The 11823-nt window shown below is 42.3% G+C and overlaps 1 pseudogene; it reads right to left on the reverse strand.

The window, feature by feature from the left end:
• Positions 1-1360: 1360 nt before the first annotated feature.
• On the reverse strand, positions 1361-2677 carry LOC100392756 (glyceraldehyde-3-phosphate dehydrogenase pseudogene; annotated as a pseudogene).
• Positions 2678-11823: the final 9146 nt, after the last annotated feature.

The following is an 11823-nucleotide window of genomic DNA, read 5'->3' on the forward strand; positions in this document are numbered from 1 at the left end:
TTTTGCTCTTTTTGCCCAGGCTGGAGTGCAATGGCACTATCTCGGCTCACTGTAACCTCAGCCTCCTGAGTTCAAGCGATTCTTTTGCCTCAGCCTCCCTAGTAGCTGGGATTACAGGCGCCTGCCACCACACCCAGAAAATTTTTTGCATTTTTAGTAGAGACGGGGTTTCACCATGTTGGCCAGGCTGGTCTTGAACTCCTGAACTCAGGTGATCCACCCTCCTCAGCCTCCCAAAGTGCTGGGATTACAGGCGTGAGTAACCATGCCCAGCCCAGAGCTCTTTCCTTACATTATTTTTTATTGTTGCATTGAAGACCAGTGTGCAGATGGGCCATCATTTTTCCTAGTTCACCAGATAGACAGATTGTTTTAATATTTTCCTATTGAGCTAAGGCTACAATGAGATTCTTATACTTACATTTTTCCATATGTATTTGCATTTGTAGCATAAATTCCAGTAGTGAAACTCTTAAGTCAAGGTATATATTTTAAATTAATAGGTATTGACAAATATATCCTAAGAATTTGCACCAGTTTATACTCCTACTAATCATGTATTATTGAACACTTGTTAACACCAGGTAATATGAATCACTTCCATCTTTGCCAGTTAGGCAGGTAAAAATGTATCTTCACTCTTACTTGTTTTTATTTGTGTTTAAGTAACTTTGAATAATGTTGCACATTTTAAAAATGTTTATATTTGTGAACTACCCATCCCTATCCACAGTCTATTTTCTTTTATTATTTTTATTATTATTATTATTATTTTTGAGATGGAGACTCGCTTTGTCACCCAGGCTAGAGTGCAATGACACGATCTTGGCTCACTGCCACCTCTGCCTCTTGGGTTCAAGCAGTTCTCCTGCCTCAACCTCCCCAATAGATGGGACTACAGGAACGTGCCATCGCATCCCACTAATTTTTTTATTTTTAGTAGAGATGGGGATTCACCATGTTGGCCAGGCTGATCTCAAACTCCTAACCTCAGGTGATCAACCTGCCTGGACCTCCCTAAGTGCTGGGATTACAGGCGTCAGCCACCGCACCAGCCATCCACAGCCTATTTTTCTGTTGAGCCATTGGCTTCTTCCTTATTGTTATACAAGACCTCTCAATACAAGAGCCTTTTGTCCTCTGCCTTACAAATACCATCCCTCCGGCATACTTTTTTCACCGTTTGTCTTTTAATGAGTTTTATTTAGCCATCATGAAATTTCACTTTTTTTATAAGGTCTTTTTTTTTTTTTTAATGGCTTCTGAGTCTTGTTTTATGCTTAGAAAGACCTTCTGCTCTAAAACTTAAAAAGAAAAAAACCTCTTCCATATTTCCTTTGGGTGGTTTTACATTTTAATGCTTCACTTTAAATATTTAATATGGAATTTAAATGTTTTCTTTTTTGGATGAGCACAGGGGACTTTATTGATGGTACACGACAAGGTGGGGCTCCCTAGGCCCCTCCCTCTTTAAGGGGTCTGCATGGAAACTGTGAGGAGGGGCAATTCAGTGTGGTGGGGGACTCAGTGTGGCAGGGACTCCCTAGCAGTAAGGGCCTCTCTTTCTCGTGCTCTCACTGGGGCTGGTGGTCCAGGGGTCTCACTCCTTGGAGGCCTTGTGGGACATAAGGTCCACCACCCTATTGCTGTAGCCAAATTCATTGTCATACCAGGAAATGAGCTTGACGAAGTGGTCGTTGAGGGCAATGCCAGCCCCAGCATCGAAGGTGGAAGAATGGGTGTCCCTGTTGAAGTCAGAGGACACTACCTGGTGCTCAGTGTAGCCCAGGATGCCCTTGAGGGGGCCCTCTGACACCTGCTTCACCACCTTCTTGATGTCATCATATTTGGTAGGTTTTTCCAGACGGCAGGTCAGGTCCACCACTGACACGTTGGCGGTGGGGACACAGAAGGCCATGCCAGTGAGCTTCCCATTCAGCTCAGGGATGACCTTGCCCATGGCCTTGGCAGCGCCAGTAGAGGCAGGGATGATGTTCTGGAGAGCCCCATGGCCATCATGCCACAGTTTCCCGGAGGGGCCGTCCATGGTCTTCTGGGTGGCAGTGATGGTGTGGACAGTGGTCGAGTCCTTCCACGATACCAAAGTTGTCATGGATGACCTTGGCCAGGGGCGCTAAGCAGTTGGTGGTGCAGGAGGCATTGCTGACAACCTTGAGGCTGTTTTCATACTTCTCATGGTTCACACCCATCACGAACATGGGGGCATCAGCAGAGGGGGCAGATATGATGACCCTTTTGGCTCCCCACTGCAAGTGAGCCCCAGCCTTCTCCATGGTGGTGAAGACGCCAGTGGACTCCACCACATATTCAGCGCCAGCATCGCCCCACTTGATTTTGGAGGGATCTCGCTCCTGGAAGATAGTGTTGGGATTTCCATTGATGACAAGCTTCCCGTTCTCAGCCTTGACAGTGCCATGGAATTTGCCATGGGTGAAATCATACTAGAATATGTAGACCATGTAGTTGAGGTCAATGAAGGGATCATTGATGGCGACAATATCCACTTTACCAGAATTAAAAGCAGCCCTGGTGACCAGGCGCCCAATACGACCAAATCTGTCGACTCCGACCTTCATCTTCCCCATGTGTCTCGGGGATGTGGCTGGCGACGGGAGACAAGATGCGGCTGTTTGTCGAACAGGAGGAGCAGAGAGCCTTAAATATTTAATTTTATCTTTTTTCCACAGTTATTTATTTCAAAATCATTCATTGAATAATCCACAGTTTTCCCTGATGTAAAACATTAACTTTGCAATATATTAAATTGGCATGAAAATTTTTATCTTCTGGATTTATGTATCAGTGAAACACTAACTTAATCACAGTAAATTTATAATATATTTTAACATCCAGAAACATTAATGATCACTACTCTCCTTTTTCTGATTTCTCTGGGGGTGTTTTTATTACTGTTAGCTTAAGGTACCATTCTTCTCTACGGCTGCCAAATTATTGACTGACCTTAGCAGGTCACCTAACTTCTGTGCTTTAGTATCATAAGAAAGCTGATGATGGTGATATGGGCACCAATTTGTATTCATATATCTGGAAAGCATGAATGCAAAAAAAAAAAGTTCTAAATTGAAATCAGAAAGGAAACTATAGTGTTAACCAGGAATAAGACAGTCAGTGCAAGGGAAATTCCCTACCTTGACCCTAGGTTCAAACTTTGTTCCTAATGACTAGTCCTGCATTCTTTCCTCTCTGTTTACTTTGGCATACCTCCTCACACATTTAGTTACAGAGTGTAAATCATAAAACCACAGCACTGAAAGGGACCAAACCTGGCTCTCCTAAAAGCCATCTCAGCTGGAAAATGATCCATTTTGTTTCTAAATACAGATTTCTGAAATTCAGAGTCTCTCTCCCTCTCTCTCTCTCTCTCTCTCTCTCTCTCTCACTCCCCTTGGCCCTTGTTTCAAAACTATAAATCTTCTGGTGATACATTTTTACAACTAATTATCCTCCAAGAGTAATTTATTATTTTCAGTGTGGTATATAAAGCAATCTCTTCTGAGAAATGAAAGTTTAAAATATTATTACCATTTAGGCTACAGATATCCAGAAAAGGCCAAGAGTACCAATTGTAGACTTCTGTGACCATGCTGGCAAGATTTTACTTATGTAATGAAGGCCTTCTCATTTGAGTTATCCAACTCATTATTCATTCAGTGAACACTAGGCATCTACTATTTGCCAAGCACTGAGCAAAGGCACTGGAGATCCTGCCTTCCCTGAGCCCACACTATTGGAGGAGAGAGGCATATACAGAGATATTTTCAACACTGTGAACTAATTTGGCACTATATATGAAAAAGTGATTTAAATGGTCATACCTTTTGACAATTTTCTCTTTTAAGAATTTTTTTTTCAAGGCAGAGTCTCACTCTGTCACCCAGGCTGGAGTGCAGTGTTGCAATCTCTGCTCACTGCAACCTCAACCTCTTGGACTCAAGCAATCCTCCCACCTTAGCCTCCCAAGTAGCTGGAAGTACAGGCACACACTACCATGCCAGACTAATTATTTTTATTTTTTGTAGAGACAGTGTTTCCCCATGTTGCCCAGGCTGGTCTTGAACTCCTGGGCTCAAGTGATCCGCCCTCCTCATATTCCAAAGTGCTAGGATTACAGGCAAGAGCCACCATGCCTGGCCCTAAGAATTTATTTAAGAACAGCCGGGTGCAACAGCTCACACCTGTAATCCCAGCACTTTGGGAGACTGAGGGGGGCAGATCACGAAGTCAGGAGTTTGAAACCAGCCTGGCCAACATGGTGAAACCCCATCTCTACTGAAAGTACAAAAATTAGCTGGCTGTGGTGGCACCCGCCTGTAATCCCAGCTACTCGGAGGTTGAGGCAGGAGACTTGCTTGAACCCAGGGAAGCAGAAGTTGCAGTGAGCCAAGATTGCACCATTGCACTCCAACTTAAGCAACAGAGCAAGGCTCTGACTTGGGAAAAAAAAAAAAGAATTTGTTTAAGAAAATATTGAGATGGATGAACAAAAGGCATATGACTATCATAGCATTTCCATAACATTAGTAATCACCAGGAAAGGGACAAAATCAACAAAATATCCAGCAACTGGGAGAATCAAGTAAATAAACTATGACAAAACCATGTGATTGAATACTATGAAACCACTGAAAGAAAAAACCCATACCAATCTATGGATATGGCCGTGGGTGATGACTCCTGATTTATTAACTGAAAAAAAGTCACAAAACAGGAAGTGTTATATGACTCTATTTTTGTAAAAATAAAATACGCTTCAAACAAATTTTTAAAATATGAAAGGATGTACATCCCAATGATAAAGAAGAGTTAACATTTACTTGGATTTTTGGTTGTAAATTATTATAATATGTAAATGATTATATGATGTTTATAATATGAATTGGGTACCTGGTTATAGACTATTTTTATATCTTCATAAAATATATAGTGTAAAATCTAATTATATATATATATTTTACAAAGAACACATATATTTTTAGTCAGAACAAAAGTTTCTAAACCTAAGGTAATACAGTAACAGTGATTCAACAGGTATTCTTTTCAGTAATGGGAATGCAGCACCTTCTGTGCCCTGAGGCGCACTGGAGGAGGCAAAGCCAACTGGAGGGGTGTCCTGCTCTCAAGTCCCAGCCTAGAAGGTTGGTGAGAGCAGAAGGTCACCCACCCGGTCATGGGGAAACAAGGATGGGCAGCAGAAAGACGCACAGAGTGTCACTAGAGCTGTGGCTTAAAGAATGAGGAAGCGTGTTCTAGATGAAAGGCTGTGGCAAGGGCAACAAGATCAGAGTCTCGAGAAAAAACAAAAAGGGCTGCAGATGGTTGTGCACTTTGCAGAAGGCTACCTGCTGAGGGAGGAGGAGTGGGGGGATATGCAGGATGGGCTTTGCTTGCCAACTCACACGTCCCAGTTGCAACTGCTCCAAGAGGTATCCATTCCCCTCCCCCACTTTTTTTTTTTTTAATAAGAAAAGGGGCCTTGTTTCTGCAAGCACCTTCTGCTTGTGAAGCTGTGGGTCTGGAGGCTTTGTCCATCCAGGGAGGGATACCTTTTCCTATTTACAGAAGGTGCACTGAGGGCTTTGAAATCTCTGTCCAAAAAAGTCCTTAAATCCTGACTTGGGAAAAAGTATCTCTAACAATGTCTTCCTGAGGTTGAAAGAGCCCTGTCATGTGCTCTCCAGAGCCATTGTAACACATGTGATAGGCCATCATTACAAGATGCTGGGAAGAGGTGCAAAGTGTTGGAGAGAAAAAATTAAAATTAGATAAATTTTTCAGCTTAACAGCCTGAATATATATCAAAAACCTTTCAAATAAGGATTCCTTTTTACTTTGCAATTCTACTTTTCCAAAGGAATCGTTTAATGCATTCTAAAGGATTATAAAGGTTTGAATATGATTCATTGCAGAAGTTATTTATAATAGTGGGGAAAAAAATCCACAATCTTGGTCCAGTGCCCTGACTCATGTCGGTAACCCCAACATTTTGGGAAGCCAAGGCGGGTGGATCACTTGGGCCCAAGAGTTTGAGACCAGCCTGGGCAACACGGCAAAAACCCGTCTCTACAAAAATTAGTTGGGCATGGTGGTGTGTGCTTACAGTCCCCGCTACTAAGGAGGTTGAGGTGAGAGGATCATCTGACCCCAGGGGGTCAAGGCTGTGGTTAATCAAGATTGTGCCTCTGCACCCCAGAATGGTGACAGAGCAAGACCCTGTATCAAAAAATAAACAAACCACAATCTTAATGTTCAGCATGAAGAACAGTTGGTTGGTTCAGTAAAGTACAATACCTCTGTGTAAAGAAATACTAAACTAGGCAGCAGAAAAAATCATGTTTTAGGCTGGGAATGGTGGCTTACATCTGTAATACCAGCACTTTGGGAGGCCGAGGTGGCAGATCACCTGAGGTCAAGAGATAGAGACCAGCCTGGCCAACATGGTGATACCCTGTCTCTACTAAAAATATGAAAATTAGCTAGCTGTGGTAGCACTCGCCTAGGAGCAACTCAGGAAGCTGAGACAGGAAAATCGCTTGAACTCAGGAGGCGGAGGTTGCAGTGAGCAGAGACTGCACCACTGCACTCCAGCCTGGGTAACAGAACGAGACTCTATCTGAAAAAAAAAAAACATTGTTTTGGAGCTGATTCATTCCCAGACTAGGTGAAGTGCCTCTGCTACAGTGCCCTAAGCACTGTGCTTCCCCTGTGTTTGCACTGACCAGACCTGATCACTGTGGCTTGCCTAATTGTGTGTCCTCCCTGCAGAGAGACCACGTCCCTTTTGCTCACCATTTGTCCTCAATGTCTAGCACAGTGTTTTTCATATAGTAAATAGTTTCTTTATCAAGGTTTAGTCAATGAATAAATTACTAGACATGCACAGAAAGAAGCCTGGAAGAATATATGCCAACAGATAAAGAAAGCTATTTTTTTATATTTAAAATGTTTACTTCTTTATAGTTTTTTACATGTTCCAAATTTTCTACAATGGCCCTAGTATAATTTTATAATCAAAAGGGAACATACTATTTTTAAAATTTGTAACTCAGCAGCCTGCCATAAAGTATCTGGAGCCCAGTTTTTAATGTGAGACTTCCGTTTGGCTCTGCCCTACTCTAGCAAATCTATTATCTACAAATCAGAACTCAACTATTACACAGGCTAAAAGGTGATTATTCTCAATTCCAAAGGATTTATCAAAGGTGTCCACTACATTGTAAATTATCCTAAGATATTTAAATGTTGATATAATTTTCAAAATATTCCATCCAGACTGAAAGCAGTGGCTCACTCCTGTAATCCCAGCACTCTGGGAGGCTGAGGGGGGCAGATCACTTGAGGTCAGGAGTTTGAGACTAGCCTGGCCGATATGGTGAAACCCCATCTCTCCTAAAAATACGAAAATTAGCGGAGTGTAGTGGTGGGCACCTGTGGGTCCAGCTCCTTGGGAGGCTGAGGCCAGAGAAGCTCTTGAATCTGGGAGGCAGAGGTTGCTGTGAGCCAAGATTGTACCATATATATATATGTGTGTGTGTGTGTGTGTGTGTGTGTGTGTGTGTGTGTGTGTGTGTATGTATTCCATCCATATACTAATTTTCCAACACAAATATTCAAGGATGCTTCAGTGACTAAATTTTATTTTCTGAAAGCTACTGTTTGGAAATCTTCATCCTCCTAACCCAAGCAGGTCATTTTACCCAGTGCAGGGTTGGCAGCAGGTGTTTTTATGATCATTTGAGATTTACAATTTACTTATTTTTAAAGTAAAAACTATCTGGTTCTTCTTAGTAATTTTTTTAAAGTTTTTTCCTAAAAGGTTACATCTAGATATTCTTAGCCACTACCATTTCATAAATGGAAAACACAAAGCCAGACATAGTTTTAGGTCCTCAACTGTTTTATCCTATGGCTCCACTATCCTCTGGGCCCTAATGGTACACATTTCTGTCTCCTCATTTGCTTTTGTAGAGTCCCCGTGCACACAGAAAAATATTTAGGTAATCAAAGTTGTTCATCCACCCTTTTGAGGCTCCTTCCTAGCTTGTGGGTGATTCATGTCTGCCTAGTGAGCACCCTTCTCAAACACAAACACACATGCCCCATAATTATAACTTGTCCTGTGCTCTCTCCAGACAAAAATCCCATGGTTCGGTTTTTCTCTCACTCCAAACAAAACGGATGTGCCCAGCATTCCTCTTATTCATATCTTAGTATAAAAACGTAGTAAAAACGACATGGCATGAGTTTTTAGTGGTTTACAGGTTCCTATTGGCAGATGTTAGGTTTGCTTTTCAGTATCAGAGTAACATAATACCCTCCCCTAAGGTTGTAATTCCAGTGGTGGTCATTTCATGAGTGTTTTAATGGTTTTGGTTCTACATGTTATCTTCTAGTAATTAACACCCAACCCACCAACCCGTTCCAGTGCCCCTAGGAAAGTATTTCATCCCTGGGATGAAAGGGAGAATGCTAACAACCCAAGGAAGAGTCTCTGCTTTCCAAGTCCCTGGAATCTATACTCTACGCCTTCCTGCTGGCAGGGCCAAAGTGACATTTCCTAGCAGGAGAAACATGCACACAGTGAAAGAGAAGCTGTCTTGTCAAATACAAAAGCAAATAAAGGTCCACGAGTGAGTACAGGGGGCCTAATTTCAGGCTCATTCAAATTCAGTCCAGCCTTCCTTGTCAGTGCCCCAATAATTCTGTGTGAATTTTGTCTCACTGGATTAAAAATCACTCCTACTCTTATTAGCCAATCATCACCCTTCATTTCATCTGAACAGAGGCTATTTTCTCCTGCAAGAAAGTCATCCTCAGGAGGGACTCTGGGTGGGAATTTCAGTTGCCTGGCAAGCTGGTGAATGTTTAGGTGCTCGTGTTGGGTTTGCAAATCTTCATGGTTTTTTCAGACTATAATTTTTGCCCAGGTTTCCCAACTTTTTTTTCTAGTGACAAGGTCTTGCTGTGTCACCCAGGCTGCTATACAGTGTCATGATCATAGCTTGCTGTAACCTCAACCTCCTGTGCTCAAGAGATCCTCCCACCTCAGCCTCCCAAGTAATTGGGACTACAGGCACATACCACTGCCTGGCTTATTTAAAAAAAAAAAAATAGTATAGATGAAGTGTCCCTATGTTGCTCAAGCTGGTCTCGATCTCCTGGGCTCAAGCAATCCTTCAGGCTTGGCCTCCCATAGTGCTGGGGTTACAGGTGTGAGCCACCACACTTAGCCTCTTGACTAATCTTCAGAGAACACAGCCTTGGTCCAGAGGGGCTGCTGTGGTTATGACTGGTGTATGTAATTTCACAGGTCTTTGTCACCTCCACAGGTTAGTTCTCTGTACTATTTTACCAAGACTTGTGGCAAGGTCCCTTTGCTTAGTGGAAAGGCAGGAATGCTGCTGTGGGTCTTCTCATTCAAGGGATCACTATCTTTGCTAGTCTGTTGCTCTCCAAAGCTCCCATTCCTTATGATAACTCTGGTTCTTGATAGTGAATTGGAGCGTGGTTAAATATAACTTGATAGCTGGGGTCAATTTGGACACCTGTTCTTGATCTTCTAAAGCAGCAAAACCCAATGAAAATATGTGATCTTCCCATGTAATTTAAAATATTCTGGGTTTAAATTACATATATAATTGTCTTAGTCTATTTTATGCTGCTATAACAGAATATCTCTGTTTGAGAAAAAAAAACTCTCAAACTGTACTTCCTCTGCTCTCACACCACAAAAGTCATCAACACAGAAGACTTCTATGACCAAATATGTAGGGGGTTTCCCCATACACCAAGCAGTGGACACCAGCTAGGTGTCCTCCAATTCAGTTCTGACACTATCTACCAAAAGATAGTGTCAGACCCCACAGGTTGAGGGCTCAGTCCCATGAGACCACCCTTTACTTCCCACCAGTCACAAGTCCAGACCTCTGGAACTTCTGACCAACTGGCTCCAAGTTGGGGTTCCTACAGACCCTCTATGGGTTGAACTAATTGGCTGGAGAGGCTCACAGAACTCAGGGAAACACATTTAATGGTTCTATAAGGGATAGTACAAAAGATACAGATGAAGGCCAGACATGGTGGCTTATGCCTGTAATCCCAGCACTTTGGGAGACCAAGGCAGGAGGATCTCTTGAAGCCAAGGTATGGGGGAAGAGATGCAGAGCTTCCATGCCCTCCCTGGGCATGCTACCCTCTAGAAACCTTCACATCTTCAGCTCTGTCCTTTTGGGGTTTTATGGAGGCTTCATTACCTTGGCATGATTAACAACCAAGTATAAATGTGATTAGACAAGAACCACATGATTTAAACCCAGTAAGGCCTGCCTGTTCAGTCTTTTCTTGGCCTGTGTAGCATTCCTTCCTCTGGAGTTTGGGACAGAACTCTCTGGAATGAGGATCTTATGACTCAAAATCAGATTAGAGTCCTACCTTGGGGAAGTGAAAGAAAAACAGGAGAAGGTCAGAGAGAGATTCTGTTTCCTGAGGCCTAAAGTGCCCCAACATTATTATATAACAAAAGACTGTAACAAGGGTTATGGGAATTATAAGCCAGGAACCATGGATGAAAGCCAACATATATGTCATAACAACACAACCTGATACTGAGCAATTTATAAAGAACAGAAATTTATTCTCTTACAATTATGGAGGCTGGGATGTCCAAGATCGAAGCACCAATGATTTCAGTCTCTCATTCCAAGATGATGCCTCGTTGCTGCATCTTTTGGAGAGAAGGAGCATTGTGTACTCACCCGACAGAAGAGCCGAAGGAACCAACCCATTCCCATAAGCCCTTTTTATAGTAGCATTCATCTATTCATGAGGGTGGAGCCCTCATGACTTAAACATTGCCCATTAGGTCCTATTTCCCAGCACTATGAGGGATTAATTTTCAACATGAGCTTTGGAAGAGTAAAACATATTCAAACCACAACAATAATTTTAAAATATAAAAAGAAACAGGTGAAATTAATTTCAATAATTTATTTAACCCCAAATGTCCAAAATATTATCATGTAATCAATAATCAATATAAACATTATTAATAAGATATTTTATACATTTTTCTGTACTTAGTCTTTGAAATCCACTGTGAATTTTATACCTATAGTACATCTGAGTTTAGACTAGTCACATTTCAGGTGCTCAAGAGCCACATGTGGACTAGTGGCTACTGCATAAGACCACACCATTTTAGAGGAAGCATGGCATGACTTTGGAGGTCATCTAGTCTGACTTGTTATTGATAGAAAAACTGAGTACATAGCCTGAGGTTATACAACTTATTAATAGATGAGGAGCAATTAGAATCCAATTGTCTTCACGCTACCCCATGGTTTTATTCACAAAGTTGATTGGCAGCAAAGCTGGACTAGCACTTATGCCTCTTCACGCCTGCTCTTGGGCTCTTTTCTACAAGGCATTGCCCTTCTTCCTGTCTTATCTTTCTCCTAAATAAGCTACTATAAAAAGCTTCACTGGCTGGATGCAGTGGCTCACACCTGTAACCCCAGCACTTTGGGAGGCCAAGGCAGGCAGATCACCTGAGGTCAGGAGTTCAAGACCAGCAACATGGAGAAAACCCATCTTTACTAAAAATACAAAATTAGCCAGGCGTGGTGGCGCATGCCTGTAATCTCAGCTACTTGGGAGGCTGAGGCAGGAGAATTTCTTGAACCCAGGAGGTAGAAGTTGCATGAGCTGAGATTGCGCTATTGAACTCCAGCCTGGGCAACAAGTGGGAAAAAAAAAGCTTCACTGGAAACAAATTGGCTATGAACC

The sequence above is a fragment of the Callithrix jacchus genome, chromosome 2 (assembly GCF_049354715.1).
Source record: "Callithrix jacchus isolate 240 chromosome 2, calJac240_pri, whole genome shotgun sequence".
NCBI lineage: Eukaryota > Metazoa > Chordata > Mammalia > Primates > Cebidae > Callithrix > Callithrix jacchus.